Below are 27,534 nucleotides of genomic sequence, written 5' to 3' on the forward strand. Positions count from 1 at the left end.
CCCCTCCACCCCCCCTCCCGCCCCCTACACCCCCCCTCCCGCCCCCTACACCCCCCCTCCCGCCCCCTACCACCCCCCCTCCCGCCCCCTACACCACCCCCTCGCGCCCCCTACACCCCCCCTCCCGCCCCCTACACCCTCCCTCCCGCCCCCTACACCCCCCCTCCCGCCCCCTACACCCCCCCTCCCGCCCCCCTCCCCCCCCCCCTCCCGCCCCCTACACCCCCCCTCCCGCCCCCTACACCCCCCCCTCCCGCCCCCTACACCCCCCCTCCCCGCCCCCTACCCCCCTCCCCCCCACACCCCCCCTCCCGCCCCCTACACCCCCCCTCCCGCCCCCTACACCCCCCCTCCCGCCCCCTACACCACCCCCTCGCGCCCCCTACAGCCCCCCTCCCGCCCCCTACAGCCCCCCCTCCCGCCCCCTACAGCCCCCCCCCTCCCGCCCCCTACACCACCCCGTCGCGCCCCCTACAGCCCCCCCTCGCGCCCCCTACAGCCCCCCCTCCCGCCCCCTACAGCCCCCCCTCCCGCCCCCTACAGCCCCCCCCCTCCCGCCCCCTACACCCCCCCCCCCCTCCCGCCCCCTACACCCCCCCCTCCCGCCCCCTACGGCCCCCCCCCCTCCCGCCCCCTACGGCCCCCCCCCTCCCGCCCCCTACGGCCCCCCCCTCGCCCCCTACAGCCCCCCCCCCTCCCGCCCCTACAGCCCCCCCCCGACCCCTACAGCCCCCCCCCCGCCCCCTACAGCCCCCCCCTCCCGCCCCCTACCCCCCCCCGCCCGCACCCTACACCCCCCCGCCCGCCCCCTACACCCCCCCGCCCGCCCCCTACACCCCCCCGGCCCCCTACACCCCTCCCGCCCCCTACACCCCCCCCTCCCGCCCCCTACACCCCCCCTCCCGCCCCCTACACCCCCCCTCCCGCCCCCCTACACCAACCCCTCCCGCCCCCTACAGCCCCCCCCCTCCCCGCCCCCTACACCACCCCGTCGCGCCCCCTACAGCCCCCCCTCGCGCCCCCTACAGCCCCCCCTCCCGCCCCCTACAGCCCCCCCCCTCCCGCCCCCTACACCCCCCCCTCCCGCCCCCTACGGCCCCCCCCCCCTCCCCGCCCCCTACGGTCCCCCCCTCGCCCCCTACAGCCCCCCCCGCCCCCTACAGCCCCCCCTCCCGCCCCCTACACCCCCCCCCGCCGCCCCCTACCCCCCCCCCGCCCGCCCCCTACACCCCCCCCCCGCCCGCCCCCCTACACCCCCCCCCCCCCCCCGCCCGCCCCCTACACCCCCCCCCCCGCCCCCTACACCCCTCCCGCCCCCTACACCCCCCACTCCCGCCCCCTACAACCCCCCCTCCCGCCCCCTACAGCCCCCCTCCCGCCCCCTACACCCCCCCTCCCGCCCCCTACACCCCCCCTCCCGCCCCCTCCACCCCCCCTCCCGCCCCCTCCACCCCCCCTCCCGCCCCCTACACCCCCCCTCCCGCCCCCTACACCCCCCCTCCCGCCCCCTACACCCCCCCTCCCGCCACCTACACCCCCCTCCCGCCCCCTACACCCCCCTCCCGCCCCCTACACCCCCCTCCCGCCCCCTACACCGTCCTCCTGGCCCCCCTCCCGCCCCCCGCACCCCCCCGCGCTCCCCCTCCCGCCCGCCCTCCAGCCCCCTACACCCCCCCGCGCCCCCCCTCCCGCCCCCCCCCTCCCGCCCCCTACACCCCACTCCTCATCTCTGTAACCCCCTCCCGCCCCCTACACACCCCCTCCTGCCCCCTACACCCCCCTCCCGCCCCCAACAACCCCCCTCCCGCCCCCTACACCCCCCCTCCCGCCCCCTACACCCCCCCTCCCGCCCCGTGCACCCCCCTCCCGACTCCTGCACCCCATTCCCGCCTCCTACACCCCCCCGAGCACCCTGCAACCCCCTCCCGCCCCCTACACCCCCCCTCCCGCCCCATGCACCCCCCTCCCGCCCCCTGCAACCCCCCTCCTCATCTCTGTAACCTCCTGCAGCCCCCTACACCCCTCCCTATCTCTGTAAACTTCTTCAGCCCTCTGCACGGGTTTAGACACAGAGTAAAGCTCCCTCTACACTGTCCCCCATCAAACACTCCCAGGACAGGTACAGCACGGGGTTAGATACAGAGTAAAGCTCCCTCTACACTGTCCCCCATCAAACACTCCCAGGACAGGTACAGCACGGGGTTAGATACAGAGTAAAGCTCCCTCTACACTGTCCCCATCAAACACTCCCAGGACAGGTACAGCACGGGGTTAGATACAGAGTAAAGCTCCCTCTACACTGTCCCCATCAAACACTCCCAGGACAAGTACAGCACGGGATTAGATACAGAGTAAAGCTCCCTCTACACTGTCCCCAATCAAACACTCCCAGGACAGGTACAGCACGGGGTTAGATACAGAGTAAAGCTCCCTCTACACTGTCCCCCAATCAAACACTCCCAGGATAGGTACAGCACGGGGTTAGATACAGAGTAAAGCTCCCTCTACACTGTCCCCCATCAAACACTCCCAGGACAGGTACAGCACGGGGTTAGATACAGAGTAAAGCTCCCTCTACACTGTCCCCCATCAAACACTCCCAGGACAGGTACAGCACGGGGTTAGATACAGAGTAAAGCTCCCTCTACACTGTCCCCATCAAACACTCCCAGGACAGGTACAGCACGGGGTTAGATACAGAGTAAAGCTCCCTCAACACTGTCCCCATCAAACACTCCCAGGACAGGTACAGCACGGGGTTAGATACAGAGTAAAGCTCCCTCGACACTGTCCCCATCAAACACTCCCAGGACAAGTACAGCACGGGATTAGATACAGAGTAAAGCTCCCTCTACACTGTCCCCAATCAAACACTCCCAGGACAGGTACAGCACGGGGTTAGATACAGAGTAAAGCTCCCTCTACACTGTCCCCCCATCAAACACTCCCAGGACAGGTACAGCACGGGGTTAGATACAGAGTAAAGCTCCCTCTACACTGTCCCCCATCAAACACTCCCAGGACAGGTACAGCACGGGGTTAGATACAGAGTAAAGCTCCCTCTACACTGTCCCCAATCAAACACTCCCAGGACAGGTACAGCACGGGGTTAGATACAGAGTAAAGCTCCCTCTACACTGTCCCCCCATCAAACACTCCCAGGACAGGTACAGCACGGGGTTAGATACAGAGTAAAGCTCCCTCTACACTGTCCCCCCATCAAACACTCCCAGGACAGGTACAGCACGGGGTTAGATACAGAGTAAAGCTCCCTCTACACTGTCCCCAATCAAACACTCCCAGAACAGGTGCAGCACGGGGTTAGATACAGAGTAAAGCTCCCTCTACACTGTCCCCCATCAAACACTCCCAGGGCAGGGACAGCACGGGGTTAGATACAGAGTAAAGCTCCCTCTACACTGTCCCCCATCAAACACTCCCAGGACAGGTACAGCATGGGATTAGATACAGAGTAAAGCTCCCTCTACACTGTCCCCATCAAACACGCCCAGGACAGGTACAGCACGGGGTTAGATACAGAGTAAAGCTCCCTCTACACTGTCCCCATCAAACATTCCCAGGACAGGCACAGCACGGGGTGAGATACAGAGTAAAGTTCCCTCTACACTGTCCCCCATCAAACATTCCCAGGACAGGCACAGCACGGGGTGAGATACAGAGTAAAGCTCCCTCTACACTGTCCCCCATCAAACACTCACAGGACAGGTACAGCACGGGCTTAGATACAGAGTAAAGCTCCCTCTACACTGTCCCCCATCAAACATTCCCAGGACAGGCACAGCACGGGGTTAGATACAGAGTAAAGCTCCCGCTACACTGTCCCCATCAAACACTCCCAGGACAGGTACAGCACGGGGTAAGCTACAGAGTAAAGCTCCCTCTACACTGTCCCCATTAAAAACTCCCAGGATAGGTACAGCACGGGGTCAGATACAGAGTAAAGCTCCCTCTACACTGTCCACCCATCAAACACTCCCAGGACAGGTACAGCACGGGGTAAGATACAGAGTAAAGCTCCCTCTACACTGTCCCCATCAAACACTCCCAGGACAGGTACAGCACGGGGTTAGATACAGAGTAAAGCTCCCTCTGCACTGTCCCCATCAAACACTCCCAGGACAGGTACAGCACGGTGTTAGATACAGAGTAAAGCTCCCTCTACACGGTCCCCATCAAACACTCCCAGGACAGGTACAGCACGGGGTTAGATATAGAGTAAAGCCCCCTCTACACTGTCCCCATCAAACACTCCCAGGACAGGTGCAGCACGGGGTTAGATACAGAGTAAAGCTCCCTCTACACTGTCCCCAATCAAACACTCCCAGGACAGGTGCAGCACGGGGTTAGATACAGAGTAAAGCTCCCTCTACACTGTCCCCCATCAAACACTCCCAGGGCAGGGACAGCACGGGGTTAGATACAGAGTAAAGCTCCCTCTACACTGTCCCCCATCAAACACTCCCAGGACAGGTACAGCATGGGGTTAGATACAGAGTAAAGCTCCCTCTACACTGTCCCCATCAAACACTCCCAGGACAGGTACAGCACGGGGTTAGATCCAGAGTAAAGCTCCCTCTACACTGTCCCCAATCAAACACTCCCAGGACAGGTGCAGCACGGGGTTAGATACAGAGTAAAGCTCCCTCTACACTGTCCCCCATCAAACACTCCCAGGGCAGGGACAGCACGGGGTTAGATACAGAGTAAAGCTCCCTCTACACTGTCCCCCATCAAACACTCCCAGGACAGGTACAGCATGGGGTTAGATACAGAGTAAAGCTCCCTCTACACTGTCCCCATCAAACACTCCCAGGACAGGTACAGCACGGGGTTAGATACAGAGTAAAGCTCCCTCTACACTGTCCCCATCAAACATTCCCAGGACAGGCACAGCACGGGGTGAGATACAGAGTAAAGTTCCCTCTACACTGTCCCCCATCAAACATTCCCAGGACAGGCACAGCACGGGGTGAGATACAGAGTAAAGCTCCCTCTACACTGTCCCCCATCAAACACTCACAGGACAGGTACAGCACGGGCTTAGATACAGAGTAAAGCTCCCTCTACACTGTCCCCCATCAAACACTCACAGGACAGGTACAGCACGGGCTTAGATACAGAGTAAAGCTCCCGCTACACTGTCCCACATCAAACACTCCCAGGACAGGTACAGCACGGGGTTAGATACAGAGTAAAGCTCCCTCTACACTGTCCCCATCAAACATTCCCAGGACAGGCACAGCACGGGGTTAGATACAGAGTAAAGCTCCCTCTACACTGTCCCCATCAAACATTCCCAGGACAGGCACAGCACGGGGTTAGATACAGAGTAAAGCTCCCTCCACACTGTCCCCCATCAAACACTCCCAGGACAGGTACAGCACGGGGTTAGATACACAGTAAAGCTCCCTCTACACTGTCCCCATCAAACACTCCCAGGACAGGTACAGCACGGGGTAAGCTACAGAGTAAAGCTCCTTCTACACTGTCCCCCATCAAACACTCCCAGGACAGGTACAGCACGGGGTAAGATACAGAGTAAAGCTCCCTCTACACTGTCCCCATCAAACACTCCCAGGACAGGTACAGCACGGGGTTAGATACAGAGTAAAGCTCCCTCTGCACTGTCCCCATCAAACACTCCCAGGACAGGTACAGCACGGTGTTAGATACAGAGTAAAGCTCCCTCTACACGGTCCCCATCAAACACTCCCAGGACAGGTACAGCACGGGGTTAGATATAGAGTAAAGCCCCCTCTACACTGTCCCCATCAAACACTCCCAGGACAGGTACAGCACGGGGGTTAGATATAGAGTAAAGCCCCCTCTACACTGTCTCCATCAAACACTCCCAGGACAGGTACAGCACGGGTTAGATACAGTGTAAAGCTCCCTCTACACTGCCCCCCATCAAACACTCCCAGGACAGAGACTTCACAGGGTTAGATATCGAGTAAAGCTCCCTCTACACTGTCCTCCATCAAAAACTCTCAGGACAGGTACATCACGGTGTGAGATACAGAGTAAAGCTCCCTCTGCACTGTCCCCCATCAAATACTCCCGGGACAGGAACAGCACGGCATTAGATACAGAGAAAAGCTCCTTCTACACTGTCCCCCATCAAACACTCCCAGGACAGGAACAACACGGGGTTAGATACAGAGTAAAGCTCCCTCTACACTGCCCCCATCAAACACTCCCAGGACACGTACAGCACGGGGTAAGATACAGAGTAAAGCTCCCTCGACACTGTCCCCATCAAACACTCCCAGGACACGCACAGCACGGGGTAAGATACAGAGTAAAGCTCCCTCGACACTGTCCCCATCAAACACTGTAAGACGTTTAACAACACAAGGACAGGGTTAGATACAGAGAAAAGCTCCCTCTCCACTGCCCCCACCAAACACTCCCAGGACACGTACAGCACGGGGTTAGATACAGAGTAAAGCTCCCTCTACACTGTCCCCAATCAAACACTCCCAGGACAGGTACAGCACCGGGTTAGATACAGAGTAAAGCTCACTCTACACTGTCCCCAATCAAACACTCCCAGGACAGGTACAGCACCGGGTTAGATACAGAGTAAAGCTCACTCTACACTGTCCCCATCAAACACTCCCAGGACAGGTACAGCACGGGGTTAGATACAGAGTAAAGCTCTCTCTACACTGTCCCCAATCAAACACTCCCAGGACAGGTACAGCACGGGGTTAGATACAGAGTAAAGCTCCCTCTGCACTGTCCCCCATCAAACACTCCCAGGACAGGTACAGCACGGGGTGAGATATAGAGTAAAGCTCCCTCTGCACTGTCCCACATCAAACACTCCCAGGACAGGTACAGCACGGGGTTAGGTACAGACTAAAGCTCCCTCAACACTGTCCCCATCAAACACTCCCAGGACAGGTCCAGCACGGGGTTTGATACAGAGTAAAGCTCCCTCTACACAGTCCCCCATCAAACACTCCCAGGACAGGTATAGCACAGGGTTACATACAGAGTAAAGCTCCATCTACACTGTCCCCCATCAACCACTCCCAGGACAGGTACAGCACGGGGTTAGACACAGAGTAAAGCTCCCTCTGCACTGTCCCCCATCAAACACTCCCAGGACAGGTATAGCACGGGGTTAGATACAGAGTAAAGCTCCCTCTGCCCTGTCCCCCATCAAACACTCCCAGGACAGGTACAGCACGGGCTGAGATACAGAGTAAAGCTCCCTCTACACTGTCCCCATCAAACACTCCCAGGACAGGTACAGCACGGGGTTAGATACAGAGTAAAGCTCCCTCTACACTGTCCCCATCAAACACTCCCAGGACAGGTACAGCACGGGGTTAGATACAGAGTAAAGCTCCCTCTACACAGTCCTCCATCAAAAACTCCCAGGACAGGTACAGCACGGGGTTCGATACAGAGTAAAGCTCCCTTTGCACTGTCTCCCATTTAACACTCCCAGGACAGGTACAGCACGGGGTTAGATACAGAGTAAAGCTCCCTCTGCACTGTCCCCCATCAAACACTCCCAGGACAGGTACAGCACGGGCTTAGATACAGAGTAAAGCTCCCTCGACACTGTCCCCATCAAACACTCCCAGGACAGGTACAGCACGGGTTAGATACAGAGTAAAGCTCCCTCTACACTGTCCCCCATCAAACACTCCCAGGACAGTTACAGCACGGGATGAGATACAGAGAAAAGCTCCTTCTGCACTGTCCCCCATCAAACACTCCCAGGACAGGGACAACACGGGGTTAGATACAGAGTAAATCTCCCTCGACACTGTCCCCATCAAACACTCCCAGGACAGGTACAGCACGGGGTTACATACAGAGTAAAGCTCTCTCTACACTGTTCCCCATCAAACACTCCCAGGACAGGTACAGCACGGGGTTAGATACAGAGTAAAGCTCCCTCTAAACTGTCCCTATCAAACACTCCCAGGAGAGGTACAGCACGGGGTTAGATACAGAGTAAAGCTCCCTCCACACTGTCCCCATCAAACACTCCCAGGACAGGTACAGCACGGGGTTAGATACAGAGTAAAGCTCCCTCTACACTGTTCCCCATCAAACACTCCCAGGACAGGTACAGCACGGGGTTAGATACAGAGTAAAGCTCCCTCTAAACTGTCCCTATCAAACACTCCCAGGAGAGGTACAGCACGGGGTTAGATACAGAGTAAAGCTCCCTCCACACTGTCCCCCATCAAACACTCCGAGGACAGGAACAGCACGGGGTTAGATTCAGAGGAAAGCTCCCTCTACACTGTCCACCATCAAACACTCCGAGGACAGGTACAGCACGGGATTAGATGCAGAGAAAAGCTCCTTCTGCACTCTCCCCCATCAAACACTCCCAGGATAGGTACAGCACGGGGTTCGATACAGAGTAAAGCTCCCTCTACACTGTCCCCCATCAAACACCCCCAGGACAGGAACAGCACAGTGTTAGATACAGAGGAAAGCTTCCTCGACACTGTCCCCATCAAACACTCCCAGGACAGGTACAGCACGGGGTTAGATACAGAGTAAAGCTCCCTCTACACTGTCCCCATCAAACACTCCCAGGACAGGTACAGCACGGGGTTAGATACAAAGTAAACCTCCTTTTACACTGTCGCCCATCAAACACTCCCAGGACAGATACAGCACGGGGTTAGATATAGAGTAAAGCTCCCTCTACACTGTCCCCCATCAAACACTCCCAGGACAGGTACAGCACGGGGTTAGATACAGAGTAAAGCTCCCTCTGCACTGTCCCCATCAAACACTCCCAGGACAGGTACAGCACGGGGTTAGATACAGGGGAAAGCTCCCTCTACGCTGTCCCCCATCAAACACTGTCGGGACAGGTACAGCACGGGGTTAAATACAGAGTAAAGCTCCCTCTACAGTGTCCCCATCAAACACTCCCAGGGCAGGTACAGCATGGGGTTAGGTACAGAGTAAAGCTCCCTCCACACTGTCCCCATCAAACACTCCCAGGACAGGTACAGCACTGGATTATATTGAGAGTAAAGCTCCCTCTACACTGTCCCCATCAAACAGTCCCAGGAAAGGTACAGCACAGGGTTAGATACAGAGTAAAGCTCCCGCTACACTGCTGTAGAGTAAAGCTCCCACGACACTGTCCCCATCAAACACTCCCAGGACAGGTACAGCACGGGGTTAGATAGAGAGTAATGCTCACTCTACACTGTCCCCCATCAAACACTCCCAGGACAGGAACAGCACGGGGCTAGATACAGAGTAAAGCTCCCTCTACACTGTCCCCCATCAAACACTCCCAGGACTGGGACAGCACGGAGTTAGATACAGAGCAAAGCTCCTTCTACACTGTCCCCGATCAAACACTCCCAGGACAGGTACAGCACGGGGTTAGTTACAGAGTAAAGCTCCCTCTACACTGTCCCCCATCAAACACTCCCAGGATAGGTACAGCACGGGATTAGATACAAAGTAAATCTCCTTCTACACTGTCCCCCATCAAACACTCCCAGGACAGGAACAGGACGGGGTTAGATACAGAGTAAAGCTCCCTCTGCACTATCCCCGATCAAACACTCCCAGGACATGTACAGCACGGGATTAGATACAGAGAAAAGCTCCTTCTGCACTGTCCCCCATCAAACACTCCCAGGACAGGTACAGCACGGGGTTAGATACAGAGTAAAGCTCCCTCTAAACTGTCCCTATCAAACACTTCCAGGACAGGTACAGCACGGGGTTAGATCCAGAGTAAAGCTCCCTCTACAGTGTCCACATCAAACACTCCCAGGGTAGGTACAGCATGGGGTTAGGTACAGAGTAAAGCTCCCTCCACACTGTCCCCATCAAACACTCCCAGGACAGGTACAGCACGGGGTTAGATTTCGAGTCAAGCTCCCTCTACACTGTCCCCATCAAACAGTCCCAGGAAAGGTACAGCACAGGGTTAGATACAGAGTAAAGCTCCCGCTACACTGCTGTAGAGTAAAGCTCCCGCTACACTGTCCCCATCAAACACTCCCAGGACAGGTACAGCACGGGGTTAGATATAGAGTAAAGCTCACTCTACACTGTCCCCCATCAAACACTCCCAGGACAGGAACGGCACGGGGTTAGATACAGAGTAAAGCTCCCTCGACACTGTCCCCCATCAAGCACTCACATGACAGGTACAGCACGGGCTTAGATACAGAGTAAAGTTGCCTCTACACTGTCCCCCAGCAAACACTCCCAGGACAGGTACAGCACGGGGTTAGATACAGAGTAAAGCTCTCTCTACACTGTCCCCAACAAACACTCCCAGGACAGGTACAGCACGGGGTTGGATACAGAGTGAAGCTCCCGCTACACTGTCCCCTATCAAACACTCCCAGGACAGGAACAGCATGGGGTTAGATACAGAGTAAAGCTCCCTCTCCACTGTCCCCCATCAACCACTCACATGACAGGTACAGGACGGGCTTAGATACAGAGTAAAGTTCCCTCTACACTGTCCCCAACAAACACTCCCAGGACAGGTACAGCACGGGGTTAGATACAGAGTAAAGCTCCCTCTACACTGTCCCCCATCAAACACTCCCAGGACAGGTACAGCACGGGATTAGATGCAGAGAAAAGCTCCTTCTGCACTCTCCCCCATCAAACACTCCCAGGACAGGTACAGCACGGGGTTAGATACAGAGTAAAGCATCTCTACACTGTCCCCCATCAAACACACCCAGGACAGGAACAGCACAGGGTTAGATACAAAGTAAAGCTTCCTCGACACTGTCCCCATCAAACACTCCCAGGACAGGTACAGCACGGGGTTAGATATAGAGTAAAGCTCCCTCTGCACTGTCCCCATCAAACACACCCAGGACAGGTCCAGGACAGGTACAGCACAGGGCAAGATACAGAGTAAAGCTCCCGCTACACTGTCCCCCATCAAACACTCCCAGGACAGGTACAGCACGGGGTTAGATACAGAGTAAAGCTCCCTCTACACTGTCCCCATCAAACACTCCCTGGACAGGTACAGCACGGGGTTACATACAGAGTAAAGCTCCCTCTACACTGTCCCCATCAAACACTCCCAGGACAGGTACAGCACGGGGTTAGATACAGAGTAAAGCTCCCTCTACACTGTCCCCATCAAACACTCCCAGGACAGTTACAGCACAGGGTTAGATACAGAGTAAAGGTCACTCTATCTACACTGTCCCCCATCAAACACTCCCAGGACAGGTACAGCACGGGGTTAGATACAGAGTAAAGCTCCCTCTACACTGTCCCCCATCAAACACTCCCAGGACAGGTACATCACGGGGTTAGATACAGAGTAAAACTCACTCTACACTGTTCCCCATCAAACACTACCAGGACAGGTACAGGGCGGGATTAGATACTGAGTCAAGCTCCCTCTACACTGTCCACCATCAAACACTCCGAGGACAGGTACAGCGCGGGATTAGATGCAGAGAAAAGCTCGTTCTGCATTCTCCCCCGTCAAACACTCCCAGGACAGGTACAGCACGGGGTTAGATACAGAGTAAAGCTCCCTCTACACTGTCCCCCATCAAACACTCCCAGGACAGGAACGGGACGGGGTTAGACACAGAGTAAAGCTCCCTCTACACTGTCCCCCATCAACCACTCACATGACAGGTACAGCACGGGGTAAGATACAGAGTAAAGCTCACTCTATCCACACTGTCCCCCATCAAACACTCCCAGGACAGAAACAGCACGGGGTTAGATACAGAGTAAAGCTCCCTCTACACTGTCCCCATCAAACACTCCCAGGACAGGTACAGCACGGGGTTAGATACAGAGTAAAGCTCCCTCTACACTGTCCCCATCAAACACTCCCAGGACAGGTACAGCACAGGGTTTGATACAGAGTAAAGCTCCCTCTACACTGTCCCCCATCAAACACTCCCTGGACAGGTACAGCACGGGGTTAGATACAGAGAAATGCTCCATCTGCACTGTCCCCCATCAAACACTCCCAGGACAGGTACAGCACAGGGTTAGATACAGAGTAAAGCTCACTCTATCCACACTGTCCCCCATCAAACACTCCCAGGACAGAAACAGCACGGGGTTAGATACAGAGTAAAGCTCCCTCTACACTGTCCCCATCAAACACTCCCAGGACAGGTACAGCACGGGGTTAGATACAGAGTAAAGCTCCCTCTACACTGTCCCCATCAAACACTCCCAGGACAGGTACAGCACAGGGTTTGATACAGAGTAAAGCTCCCTCTACACTGTCCCCCATCAAACACTCCCTGGACAGGTACAGCACGGGGTTAGATGCAGCGTAAAACGCACTCTACACTGTCCCCCATCAAACAATCCCAGGACAGGAACAGCACAGGGTTAGATACAGAGTAAAGCTCCCTCTACACAGTCCACCATCAAACACTAAGAGGACAGGTACAGCGCGGGAGTAGATACAGAGTCAAGCTCCCTCGACACTGTCCCCATCAAACACTCCCAGGACAGGTCCAGCACGGGGTTAGCTACAGAGTAAAGCTCCCTCTACACTGTCCCCCATCAAACACTCCCAGGACAGGTACAGCACGGGGTTAGATACAGAGTAAAGCTCCCTCTACACTGTCCCCCATCAAACACTCCCAGGACAGGCACAGCACGGGGTTAGATACAGAGTAAAGCTCCCTCTACACTGTCCCCCATCAAACACTCCCAGGAGAGCAACAGCACGGGTTTAGATACAGAGTCAAGCTCCCTCTACACTGTCCCCCATCAAACACTCCCAGGACAGGCACAGCACGGGGTTAGATACAGAGTAAAGCTCCCTCTACACTGTCCCCCATCAAACACTCCCAGGACAGGGACAGCACGGGGTTAGATATAGAGTAAAGCTCCCTCTACACTGTCCCCCATCAAACACTCCCAGGACAGGTACAGCACGGAGTTAGATACAGAGTAAAGCTCCCTCTACACTGTTGCCCATCAAATACTCCCAGGACAGGTACAGCACGGGGTTAGATACAGAGTAAAGCTCCCTGCACACTGTCCCCATCAAACACTCCCAGGACAGGTACAGCACGGGGTTTGATACAGAGTAAAGCTCCCTCGACAGTGTCCCCAACAAACACTCCCAGGGCAGGTACAGCACGGGGTTAGGTACAGAGTAAAGCTCCCTCCACACTGTCCCCATCAAACAGTCCCAGGAAAGGTACTGCACAGGATTAGATACAGAGTTAAGCTCCCGCTACACTGTCCACCATCAAACACTCCCAGGACAGGTCCAGCACGGAGTTAGATACAGAGTAAAGCTTCCTCGACACTGTCCCCATCAAACACGATGTGGAGATGCGGCGTTGGACTGGGATAAGCACAGTAAGAAGTCTCACAACACCAGGTTAAAGTCCAACCGGTTTATTTGGTAGCAAATACCATTAGCTTTCGGAGCAGAGCTCCTTCGTCAGATGGAGTGGATATCTGTTCTCAAACAGTACACAGACACAGAAATCAAACGACAGGGTTATATAAAGTGTAAAGCTCCCGCTACACTGCTGTAGAGTAAAGCTCCCTCTACACTGTCCCCATCAAACACTCCCAGGACAGGTACAGCACGGGGTTAGATGTCGAGTAAAGCTCACTCTACACTGTCCCCCATCAAACACTCCCAGGACAGGAACGGCACGGGGTTAGATACAGAGTAAAGCTCCCTCAACACTGTCCCCCATCAAAAAGTCCCAGGACAGGAACAGCACAGGGTTAGATACAGAGTAAAGCTCCCTCTACACTGTCCACCATCAAACACTCCCACGACAGGTACAGCGCGGGATGAGATACAGAATCAAGCTCCCTCGACACTGTCCCCATCAAACACTCCCAGGACAGGTACAGCACGGGGTAAGCTACAGAGTAAAGCTCCCTCTACACTGTCCCCCATCAAACACTCCCAGGACAGGTACAGCACAGGGTTCGATACAGAGTAAAGCTCCCTCTACACTGACCCCCATCAAACACTCCCAGGAGAGCAACAGCACGGGGTTAGATACAGAGTAAAGCTCACCCTACACTGTCCCCCATCAAACACGCCCAGGACAGGTACAGCACGGAGTTAGATACAGAGTAAAGCTGCCTCTACACTGTCGCCCATCAAATACTCCCAGGACAGGTAGAGCACGGGATTAGATACAAAGGAAAGCTCCTTCTACACTGTCGCCCATCAAACACTCCCAGGACAGGTACAGCACGGGGTTAGATACAGAGTAAAGCTGCCTCTACACTGTCCCCATCAAACACTCCCAGGACAGGTACAGCACGGGGTTAGATACAGAGTAAAGCTCCCTCTACAGTGTCCCCATCAAACACTCCCAGGGCAGGTACAGCACGGGGTTAGATACAGAGTAAAGCTCCCTCTACACTGTCCCCCATCAAACACTCCCAGGAGAGCAACAGCACGGGGTTAGATACAGAGTAAAGCTCACCCTACACTGTCCCCCATCAAACACTCCCAGGACAGGAACGGCACGGGGTTAGATACAGAGTAAAGCTCCCTCGACACTGTCCACCATCAAACACTCCCACGACAGGTACAGCGCGGGATCAGATACAGAATCAAGCTCCCTCGACACTGTCCCCATCAAACACTCCCAGGACAGGTACAGCACGGGGTAAGCTACAGAGTAAAGCTCCCTCTACACTGTCCCCCATCAAACACTCCCAGGACAGAAACAGCACAGGGTTAGATACAGAGTAAAGCTCCCTCTACACTGTCCCCCATCAAACACTCCCAGGAGAGCAACAGCACGGGGTTAGATACAGAGTAAAGCTCACCCTACACTGTCGCCCATCAAATACTCCCAGGACAGGTAGAGCACGGGATTAGATGCAAAGGAAAGCTCCTTCTACACTGTCCCCCATCAAACACTCCCAGGACAGGTACAGCACGGGGTTAGATACAGAGTAAAGCTGCCTCTACACTGTCCCCCATCAAACACTCCCAGGACAGGAACGGGACGGGGTTAGACACAGAGTAAAGCTCCCTCTACACTGTCCACCATCAAACACTCCGAGGACAGGTACAGCACGGGATTAGATACAGAGTTAAGCTCCAGCGACACTGTCCCCCATCAAACACTCCGAGGACAGGAACAGCACGGGGTTAGATTCAGAGGAAAGCTCCCTCTACACTGTCCCCCATCAAACACTCCCAGGACAGGTACAGCACGGGGTTAGATACAGAGTAAAGCTCCCTCTACACTGTCCCCCATCAAACACTCCCAGGACAGGCACAGCACGGGGTTAGATACAGAGTAAAGCTCCCTCGACACTGTCCCCCATCAAACACTCCCAGGACAGATCCAGGACAGGTACAGCACAGGGTAAGATACAGAATAAAGCTCCCTCTACACTGTCCCCACCAAACACTCCCAGGACAGGTACAGCACAGAATTAGATACCAAATAAAGCTCCTTCTACACTGTCGCCCATCAAACACTCCCAGGACAGGTACAGCACGGCGTGAGATCTAGAGTAAAGCTCCCTCTCCGCTGTCCCCATCAAACACTCCCAGGACAGGTACAGCACAGGGTAAGATACAGAGTAAAGCTCCCTCTACACTGTCCCCCATCAAACACTCCCAGGACAGGTACAGCACGGGGTTAGATACAGAGTAAAGCTCCCTCTACACTTTCCCCATCAAACACTCCCAGCACAGGTACAGCACGGGGTTAGATACAGAGTAAAGCTCCCTCTACACTGTCGCCCATCAAACACTCCCAGGACAGCAACGGCACGGGGTTAGATACAGAGTAAAGCTCCCTCTACACTGTCCCCATCAAACACTCCCAGGACAGGTACAGCACGGGGTTAGATACAGAGTAAAGCTCCCTCTACACTGTCCCCATCAAACACTCCCAGGACAGGTACAGCACGGGGTTAGCTACAGAGTAAAGCTCCCTCTACACTGTCCCCCATCAAACACTCCCAGGACAGGTACAGCACGGGGTTCGATACAGAGTAAAGCTCCCTCTACACTGTCCCCCATCAAACACTCCCAGGACAGGCACAGCACGGGGTTAGATACAGAGTAAAGCTCCCTCTACACTGTCCCCCATCAAACACTCCCAGGAGAGCAACAGCACGGGGTTAGATACAGAGTAAAGCTCCCTCTACACTGTCCCCCATCAAACACTCCCAGGACAGGCACAGCACGGGGTTAGATACAGAGTAAAGCTCCCTCTACACTGTCCCCCATCAAACACTCCCAGGACAGGGACAGCACGGGGTTAGATATAGAGTAAAGCTCCCTCTACACTGTCCCCCATCAAACACTCCCAGGACAGGTACAGCACAGAGTTAGATACAGAGTAAAGCTCCTTCTACACTGTTGCCCATCAAATACTCCCAGGACAGGTACAGCACGGGGTTAGATACAAAGGAAAGCTCCTTCTACACTGTCCCCCATCAAACACTCCCAGGACAGGTACAGCACGGGGTTAGATACAGAGTAAAGCTCCCTGTACACTGTCCCCATCAAACACTCCCAGGACAGGTACAGCACGGGGTTTGATACAGAGTAAAGCTCCCTCGACAGTGTCCCCAACAAACACTCCCAGGGCAGGTACAGCACGGGGTTAGGTACAGAGTAAAGCTCCCTCCACACTGTCCCCATCAAACAGTCCCAGGAAAGGTACAGCACAGGATTAGATACAGAGTTAAGCTCCCGCTACACTGTCCACCATCAAACACTCCCAGGACAGGTACAGCACGGGATTAGATACAAAGTAAAGCTCCTTCTACACTGTCACCCATCAAACACTCCCAGGACAGGAACAGCACGGAGTTAGATACAGAGTAAAGCTTCCTCGACACTGTCCCCATCAAACACGATGTGGAGATGCGGCGTTGGACTGGGATAAGCACAGTAAGAAGTCTCACAACACCAGGTTAAAGTCCAACAGGTTTATTTGGTAGCAAATACCATTAGCTTTCGGAGCAGAGCTCCTTCGTCAGATGGAGTGGATATCTGTTCTCAAACAGTACACAGACACAGAAATCAAACGACAGGGTTATATAAAGTGTAAAGCTCCCGCTACACTGCTGTAGAGTAAAGCTCCCTCTACACTGTCCCCATCAAACACTCCCAGGACAGGTACAGCACGGGGTTAGATGTCGAGTAAAGCTCACTCTACACTGTCCCCCATCAAACACTCCCAGGACAGGAACGGCACGGGGTTAGATACAGAGTAAAGCTCCCTCTACACTGTCCACCATCAAACACTCCCACGACAGGTCCAGCGCGGGATTAGATACAGAATCAAGCTCCCTCGACACTGTCCGCATCAAACACTCCCAGGACAGGTACAGCACGGGGTAAGCTACAGAGTAAAGCTCCCTCTACACTGTCCCCCATCAAACACTCCCAGGACAGGTACAGCACAGGGTTAGATACAGAGAAAAGCTCCCTCTACACTGTCCCCCATCAAACACTCCCAGGAGAGCAACAGCACGGGGTTAGATACAGAGTAAAGCTCACCCTACACTGTCCCCCATCAAACACTCCGAGGACAGGGACAGCACGGGGTTAGATATAGAGTAAAGCTCCCTCTACACTGTCCCCCATCAAACACTCCCAGGACAGGTACAGCACGGGGTTAGATACAGAGTAAAGCTGCCTCTACACTGTCCCCATCAAACACTCCCAGGACAGGTACAGCACGGGGTTAGATACAGAGTAAAGCTCCCTCTACAGTGTCCCCATCAAACACTCCCAGGGCAGGTACAGCACGGGGTTAGGTACAGAGTAAAGCTCCCTCCACACTGTCCCCATCAAACACTCCCAGGACAGGTACAGCACGGGGTTAGATACAGAGTAAAGCTCCCTCTATACTGTCCCAATCAAACACTCCCAGGGAAGGTACAGCAGGGAGTTCGATACAGAGTAAAGCTCCCGCTACACTGTCCCCCATCAAACACTCCCAGGACAGGTCCAGCACGGGGTTAGATATAGAGTAAAGCTCACTCTACACTGTCCCCCATCAAACACTCCCAGGACAGGAACGGCACGGGGTTAGATACAGAGTAAAGCTCCCTCTGCACTGTCCCCCATCAACCACTCACATGACAGGTACAGCACGGGGTTAGATGCAGAGTAAAGCTGCCTCTACACTGTCCCCCATCAAACACTCCCAGGACAGGTACAGCACGGGGTTAGATACAGAGTTAAGCTCCCGCTACACTGTCCCCCATCAAACACTCCCAGGACAGATACAGCACAGGGTTAAATACCGAGTAAAGCTCACTCTACACTGTCCCCATCAAACACTCCCAGGACAGGTACAGCACGGGGTTAGATACAGTGTAAAGCTCCCTCTACACTGTCCCCCATCAAACACTCCCAGGACAGGTACAGCACGGGATTAGATACAAAGTAAAGCTCCTTCTACACTGTCCCCATCAAACACTCTCAGGACAGGAACAGCACGGGGTTAGATTCAGAGGAAAGCTCCCTCTACACTGTCCCCATCAAACACTCCCAGGACAGGTACAGCACGGGGTTAGATACAGTGTAAAGCTCCCTCTACACTGTCCCCCATCAAACACTCCCAGGACAGGTACAGCACGGGATTAGATACAAAGTAAAGCTCCCTCTACACTGTCCCCATCAAACACTCCCAGGACAGGTACAGCACGGGGTTAGATACAGTGTAAAGCTCCCTCTACACTGTCCCCCATCAAACACTCCCAGGACAGGTACAGCACGGGATTAGATACAAAGTAAAGCTCCCTCTACACTGTCCCCATCAAACACTCCCAGGACAGGTACAGCACGGGGTTAGATACAGAGTAAAGCTCCCTCTACACTGTCCCCATCAAACACTCTCAGGACAGGAACAGCACAGGGTTAGATTCAGAGGAAAGCTCCCTCTACACTGTCCCCATCAAACACTCCCAGGACAGGTACAGCACGGGGTTAGATACAGTGTAAAGCTCCTTCTACACTGTCCCCATCAAACACTCTCAGGACAGGAACAGCACAGGGTTAGATACAGAGTAAAGCTCCCTCTGCACTGTCCCCATCAAACACTCCCAGGACAGGTACAGCAGGGGGTTAGATACAGAGTAAAGCTCCCTCTACACTGTCCCCATCAAACACTCCCAGGACAGGTACAGCACAGGGTAAGATACAGAATAAAGCTCCCTCTACACTGTCCCCCATCAAACACTCCCAGGACAGGTACAGCACAGAATTAGATACCAAATAAAGCTCCTTCTACACTGTCGCCCATCAAACACTCCCAGGACAGGTACAGCACGGGGTTTGATACAGAGTAAAGCTCCCGCTACACTGTCCCCATCAAACACTCCCAGGACAGGTACAGCACGGGGTTAGATACAGAGTAAAGCTCCCTCTACACATTCCCCATCAAACACTCCCAGCACAGGTACAGCACGGGGTTAGATACAGAGTAAAGCTCCCTGTACACTGTCGCCCATCAAACACTCCCAGGACAGCAACGGCACGGGGTTAGATACAGAGTAAAGCTCCCTCTCCACTGTCCCCCATCAAACACTCCCAGGACAGGTACAGCACGGGGTTAGATACAGAGTAAAGCTCCCTCTCCACTGTCCCCCATCAAACACTCCCAGGACAGGTACAGCACAGGGTTAGGTACAGAGTAAAGCTCCCTCAACACTGTCCCCATCAAACACTCCCAGGACAGGTACAGCACGGGGTAAGATACAGAGTAAAGCTCCCTCTACACTGTCCCCCATCAAACACGCCCAGGACAGGTACAGCACGGAGTTAGATACCGAGTAAAGCTCCTTCTACACTGTCGCCCATCAAATACTCCCAGGACAGGTAGAGCACGGGATTAGATACCAAGGAAAGCTCCTTCTACACTGTTCCCCATCAAACACTCCCAGGACAGGTACAGCACAGGGTTAGGTACAGAGTAAAGCTCCCTCTACACTGTCCCCCATCAAACACTCCCAGGAGAGCTACAGGACGGGGCTAGATACAGAGCAAATCTCCCTCTCCACTGTCCCCATCAAACACTCCCAGGATAGGTACAGCAGAGGGTTAGATACAGAGCAAAGCTCCCTCTACACTGTCCCCATCAAACACTCCCAGGACAGGGACAGCACGGGGTTAGATACAGAGTAAAGCTCCCTCTACACTGCCCCCCATCAAACACTCCCAGGACAGGTACAGCACGGGGTTAGATACAGAGTAAAGCTCCCTCTACACTGTCCCCATCAAACACTCTCAGGACAGGTACAGCACGGGGTTAGATACAGAGTAAAGCTCCCTCTACACTGTCCCCCATCAAACACTCCCAGGACAGGTACAGCACGGAGTTAGATACAGAGTAAAGCTCCATCTACACTGTCCCCATCAAACACTCCCAGGACTGGTACAGCACGGGGTTAGATACAGAGTAAAGCTCCCTCTACACTGTCCCCCATCAAACACTCCCAGGAAAGCTACAGCACGGGGTTAGATACAGAGTAAAGCTCCCTCTACACTGTCCCCCATCAAACACTCCCAGGACAGGTACAGCACCGGGTTAGATACAGAGTAAAGCTCCCTCTACACTGTCCCCCATCAAACACGCCCAGGACAGGTACAGCACGGAGTTAGATACCGAGTAAAGCTCCTTCTACACTGTCGCCCATCAAATACTCCCAGGACAGGTAGAGCACGGGATTAGATACCAAGGAAAGCTCCTTCTACACTGTTCCCCATCAAACACTCCCAGGACAGGTACAGCACGGGGTTAGATACAGAGTAAAGCTGCCTCTACACTGTCCCCATCAAACACTCCCAGGACAGGGACAGCACGGGGTTAGATACAGAGTAAAGCTCCCTCTATACTGTCCCCATCAAACACTCCCAGGGAAGGTACAGCAGGGAGTTAGATACAGAGTAAAGCTCCCGCTACACTGTCCCCCATCAAACGCTCCCAGGACAGGTACAGCACGGAATTAGATACAGAGAAAAGCTCCATCTGCACTGTCCCCCATCAAACACTCCCAGGACAGGAACAGCACGGGGTTTGATACAGAGCAAATCTCCCTCTACACTGTCCCTATCAAACACTCCCAGGACAGGTACAGCACAGGGTTAGATACAGAGCAAAGCTCCCTCTACACTGTCCCCATCAAACACTCCCAGGACAGGGACAGCACGGGGTTAGATACAGAGTAAAGCTCCCTCTACACTGTCCCCCATCAAACACTCCCAGGACAGGTACAGCACGGGGTTAGAACATAGAACATAGAACATAGAACAGTACAGCACAGAACAGGCCCTTCGGCCCACGATGTTGTGCCGAGCTTTATCTGAAACCAAGATCAAGCTATCCTACTCCCTATCATCCTGGTGTGCTCCATGTGCCTATCCAATAACCGCTTAAATGTTTCTAAAGTGTCTGACTCCACTATCACTGCAGGCAGTCCATTCCACACCCCAACCACTCTCTGCGTAAAGAACCTACCTCTGATATCCGTCCTGTATCTCCCACCACGAACCCTATAGTTATGCCCCCTTGTAATAGCTCCATCCACCCGAGGAAATAGTCTTTGAACGTTCACTCTATCTATCCCCTTCATCATTTTATACACCTCTATTAAGTCTCCCCTCAGCCTCCTCCGCTCCAGAGAGAACAGCCCTAGCTCCCTCAACCTTTCCTCATAAGACCTACCCTCCAAACCAGGCAGCATCCTGGTAAATCTCCTCTGCACTCTTTCCAGCGCTTCCACATCCTTCTTATAGTGAGGTGACCAGAACTGCACACAATATTCCAAATGTGGTCTCACCAAGGTCCTGTACAGATGCAGCATAACCCCACGGCTCTTAAACTCCAACCCCCTGTTAATAAAAGCTAACACACTATAGGCCTTCTTCACAGCTCTATCCACTTGACTGGCAACCTTTAGAGATCTGTGGATATGGACCCCAAGATCTCTCTGTTCCTCCACAGTCTTCAGAACCCTACCTTTGACCCTGTAATCCACATTTAAATTTGTCCTACCAAAATGAATCACCTCACATTTATCAGGGTTAAACTCCATTTGCCATTTTTCAGCCCAGCTTTGCATCCTATCTATGTCTCTTTGCAGCCTACAACAGCCCTCCACCTCATCCACTACTCCACCAATCTTGGTGTCATCAGCAAATTTACTGATCCACCCTTCAGCCCCCTCCTCTAAGTCATTAATAAAAATCACAAAGAGCAGAGGACCAAGCACTGATCCCTGCGGCACTCCGCTAGCAACCTGCCTCCAATCCGAAAATTTTCCATCGACCACCACCCTCTGTCTTCGGTCAGACAGCCAGTTACCTATCCAATCGGCCAACTTTCCCTCTATCCCACACCTCCTCACTTTCATCATAAGCCGACCATGGGGGACCTTATCAAACGCCTTACTAAAATCCATGTATATGACATCAACTGCCCTACCTTCATCAACACACTTAGTTACCTCCTCAAAAAATTCTACCAAATTTGTGAGGCACGACTTGCCCTTCACGAATCCGTGCTGACTATCTCGGATTAATCCGCATCTTTCGAAATGGTCGTAAATCCCATCCCTAAGGACCCTTTCCATCAATTTACCAACCACCGAAGTAAGACTAACCGGTCTATAATTACCAGGGTCATTTCTATTCCCTTTCTTAAACAGAGGAACAACATTCGCCATTCTCCAGTCCTCTGGCACCATCCAGGACAGGTACAGCACGGGGTTAGATCCAGAGTAAAGCTGCCTCTACACTGTCCCCATCAAACACTCCCAGGACAGGTACAGCACGGGGTTAGATACAGAGTCAAGCTCCCTCTACAGTGTCCCCATCAAACACTCCCAGGGCAGGTACAGCACGGGGTTAGGTACAGAGTAAAGCTCCCTCCACACTGTCCCCATCAAACACTCCCAGGACAGGTACAGCACGGGGTTAGATACAGAGTAAAGCTCCCTCTATACTGTCCCCATCAAACACTCCCAGGGAAGGTACAGCAGGGAGTTAGATACAGAGTAAAGCTCCCGCTACACTGTCCCCCATCAAACACTCCCAGGGCAGGTACAGCACGGGGTTAGGTACAGAGTAAAGCTGCCTCTACACTGTCCCCATCAAACGCTCCCAGGACAGGTACAGCACGGGGTTAGATATAGAGTAAAGCTCACTCTACACTGTCCCCCATCAAACACTCCCAGGACAGGAACGGCACGGGGCTAGATACAGAGTAAAGCTCCCTCTACACTGTCACCCATCAACCACTCACATGACAGGTACAGCACGGGGTTAGATGCAGAGTAAAGCTGCCTCTACACTGTCCCCCATCAAACACTCCCAGGACAGGTACAGCACGGGGTTAGATACAGAGTTAAGCTCCCGCTACACTGTCCCCCATCAAACACTCCCAGGACAGATACAGCACAGGGTTAAATACCGAGTAAAGCTCACTCTACACTGTCCCCATCAAACACTCCCAGGACAGGTACAGCACGGGGTTAGATACAGAGTAAAGCTCCCTCTACACTGTCCCCCATCAAACACTCCCAGGACAGGAACAGCACGGGGCTAGATACAGAGTAAAGCTCCCTCTACACTGTCCCCCATCAAACACTCCCAGGACTGGTACAGCACGGAGTTAGATACAGAGCAAAGCTCCTTCTACACTGTCCCCCATCAAACACTCCCAGGACAGGTACAGCACGGGGTTAGATACAGAGTAAAGCTCCCTGTACACTGTCCCCCATCAAGCACTCCCAGGACAGGTACAGCACGGGATTAGATACAAAGTTAAGCTCCTTCTACACTGTCCCCCATCAAACACTCCCAGGACAGGAACAGCACGGGGTTAGATTCAGAGGAAAGCCCCCTCTACACTGTCCCCCATCAAACACTCCCAGGACAGATACAGCACAGGGTTAAATACCGAGTAAAGCTCACTCTACACTGTCCCCATCAAACACTCCCAGGACAGGTACAGCACAGGGTTAGATACAGAGCAAAGCTCCCTCTACACTGTCCCCATCAAACACTCCCAGGACAGGGACAGCACGGGGTTAGATACAGAGTAAAGCTCCCTCTACACTGTCCCCCATCAAACACTCCCAGGACAGGTACAGCACGGGGTTAGAACATAGAACATAGAACATAGAACAGTACAGCACAGAACAGGCCCTTCGGCCCACGATGTTGTGCCGAGCTTTATCTGAAACCAAGATCAAGCTATCCTACTCCCTATCATCCTGGTGTGCTCCATGTGCCTATCCAATAACCGCTTAAATGTTTCTAAAGTGTCTGACTCCACTATCACTGCAGGCAGTCCATTCCACACCCCAACCACTCTCTGCGTAAAGAACCTACCTCTGATATCCGTCCTGTATCTCCCACCACGAACCCTATAGTTATGCCCCCTTGTAATAGCTCCATCCACCCGAGGAAATAGTCTTTGAACGTTCACTCTATCTATCCCCTTCATCATTTTATACACCTCTATTAAGTCTCCCCTCAGCCTCCTCCGCTCCAGAGAGAACAGCCCTAGCTCCCTCAACCTTTCCTCATAAGACCTACCCTCCAAACCAGGCAGCATCCTGGTAAATCTCCTCTGCACTCTTTCCAGCGCTTCCACATCCTTCTTATAGTGAGGTGACCAGAACTGCACACAATATTCCAAATGTGGTCTCACCAAGGTCCTGTACAGTTGCAGCATAACCCCACGGCTCTTAAACTCCAACCCCCTGTTAATAAAAGCTAACACACTATAGGCCTTCTTCACAGCTCTATCCACTTGACTGGCAACCTTTAGAGATCTGTGGATATGGACCCCAAGATCTCTCTGTTCCTCCACAGTCTTCAGAACCCTACCTTTGACCCTGTAATCCACATTTAAATTTGTCCTACCAAAATGAATCACCTCACATTTATCAGGGTTAAACTCCATTTGCCATTTTTCAGCCCAGCTTTGCATCCTATCTATGTCTCTTTGCAGCCTACAACAGCCCTCCACCTCATCCACTACTCCACCAATCTTGGTGTCATCAGCAAATTTACTGATCCACCCTTCAGCCCCCTCCTCTAAGTCATTAATAAAAATCACAAAGAGCAGAGGACCAAGCACTGATCCCTGCGGCACTCCGCTAGCAACCTGCCTCCAATCCGAAAATTTTCCATCGACCACCACCCTCTGTCTTCGGTCAGACAGCCAGTTACCTATCCAATCGGCCAACTTTCCCTCTATCCCACACCTCCTCACTTTCATCATAAGCCGACCATGGGGGACCTTATCAAACGCCTTACTAAAATCCATGTATATGACATCAACTGCCCTACCTTCATCAACACACTTAGTTACCTCCTCAAAAAATTCTACCAAATTTGTGAGGCACGACTTGCCCTTCACGAATCCGTGCTGACTATCTCGGATTAATCCGCATCTTTCGAAATGGTCGTAAATCCCATCCCTAAGGACCCTTTCCATCAATTTACCAACCACCGAAGTAAGACTAACCGGTCTATAATTACCAGGGTCATTTCTATTCCCTTTCTTAAACAGAGGAACAACATTCGCCATTCTCCAGTCCTCTGGCACCATCCAGGACAGGTACAGCACGGGGTTAGATACAGAGTAAAGCTGCCTCTACACTGTCCCCATCAAACACTCCCAGGACAGGTACAGCACGGGGTTAGATACAGAGTCAAGCTCCCTCTACAGTGTCCCCATCAAACACTCCCAGGGCAGGTACAGCACGGGGTTAGGTACAGAGTAAAGCTCCCTCCACACTGTCCCCATCAAACACTCCCAGGACAGGTACAGCACGGGGTTAGATACAGAGTAAAGCTCCCTCTATACTGTCCCCATCAAACACTCCCAGGGAAGGTACAGCAGGGAGTTAGATACAGAGTAAAGCTCCCGCTACACTGTCCCCCATCAAACACTCCCAGGGCAGGTACAGCACGGGGTTAGGTACAGAGTAAAGCTGCCTCTACACTGTCCCCATCAAACGCTCCCAGGACAGGTACAGCACGGGGTTAGATATAGAGTAAAGCTCACTCTACACTGTCCCCCATCAAACACTCCCAGGACAGGAACGGCACGGGGTTAGATACAGAGTAAAGCTCCCTCTACACTGTCCCCCATCAACCACTCACATGACAGGTACAGCACGGGGTTAGATGCAGAGTAAAGCTGCCTCTACACTGTCCCCCATCAAACACTCCCAGGACAGGTACAGCACGGGGTTAGATACAGAGTTAAGCTCCCGCTACACTGTCCCCCATCAAACACTCCCAGGACAGATACAGCACAGGGTTAAATACCGAGTAAAGCTCACTCTACACTGTCCCCATCAAACACTCCCAGGACTGGTACAGCACGGAGTTAGATACAAAGCAAAGCTCCTTCTACACTGTCCCCCATCAAACACTCCCAGGACAGGTACAGCACGGGGTTAGATACAGAGTAAAGCTCCCTGTACACTGTCCCCCATCAAGCACTTCCAGGACAGGTACAGCACGGGATTAGATACAAAGTTAAGCTCCTTCTACACTGTCCCCCATCAAACACTCCCAGGACAGGAACAGCACGGGGTTAGATTCAGAGGAAAGCTCCCTCTACACTGTCCCCCATCAAACACTCTCAGGACAGGTACAGCACGGGGTTAGATACAGAGTAAAGCTCCGTCTACACTGCCCCCCATCAAACACTCCCAGGACAGAGACTTCACAGGGTTAGATATAGAGTAAAGCTCCCTCTACACTGTCCTCCATCAAACACTCTCAGGACAGGTACAGCACGGTGTGAGATACAGAGTAAAGCTCCCTCTGCACTGTCCCCCATCAAATACTCCCAGGACAGGTACAGCACGGGGTTAGATACAGAGGAAAGCTCCTTCGACACTGTCCCCCATCAAACACTCCCAGGACAGGAACAGCACGGCATTAGATACAGAGAAAAGCTCCTTCTACACTATCCCCCATCAAACACTCCCAGGACAGGAACAACACGGGGTTAGATACAGAGTAAAGCTCCCTCTACACTGCCCCCATCAAACACTCCCAGGACAGGTACAGCACGTGGTAAGATACAGAGTAAAGCTCCCTCGACACTGTCCCCATCAAACACTCCCAGGACAGGTACAGCACGGGGTTAGATACAGAGTAAAGCTCCCTCTACACTGTCCCCCATCAAACACTCCCAGGACAGGTACAGCACGGAGTTAGATACAGAGTAAAGCTCCCTCTACACTGTCCCCATCAAACACTCCCAGGACAGGTACAGCACGGGGTTAGATACAGAGTAAAGCTCCCTCTACACTGTCCCCCATCAAACACTCCCAGGACAGGTACAGCACGGGGTTAGATACAGAGTAAAGCTCCCTCTACACTGTCCCCCATCAAACACTCCCAGGACAGGTACAGCACGGAGTTAGATACAGAGTAAAGCTCCCTCTACACTGTCCCCCATCAAACACTCCCAGGACAGGTACAGCACGGAGTTAGATACAGAGTAAAGCTCCCTCTACACTGTCCCCATCAAA

The 27,534-nt window shown here is 53.7% G+C and overlaps 1 protein-coding gene across 1 annotated transcript in view; it reads right to left on the minus strand.

Moving 5' to 3' along the window:
- The window catches only part of LOC144487777 (GTP-binding protein Rit1-like), a 52,939-nt gene that overhangs the window by 9,728 nt on the left and 15,677 nt on the right, over positions 1-27,534 (minus strand). The gene's annotated exons all lie outside the window — the stretch shown is intronic.

Source organism: Mustelus asterias, unplaced genomic scaffold (genome assembly GCF_964213995.1).
Source record: "Mustelus asterias unplaced genomic scaffold, sMusAst1.hap1.1 HAP1_SCAFFOLD_1031, whole genome shotgun sequence".
NCBI lineage: Eukaryota > Metazoa > Chordata > Chondrichthyes > Carcharhiniformes > Triakidae > Mustelus > Mustelus asterias.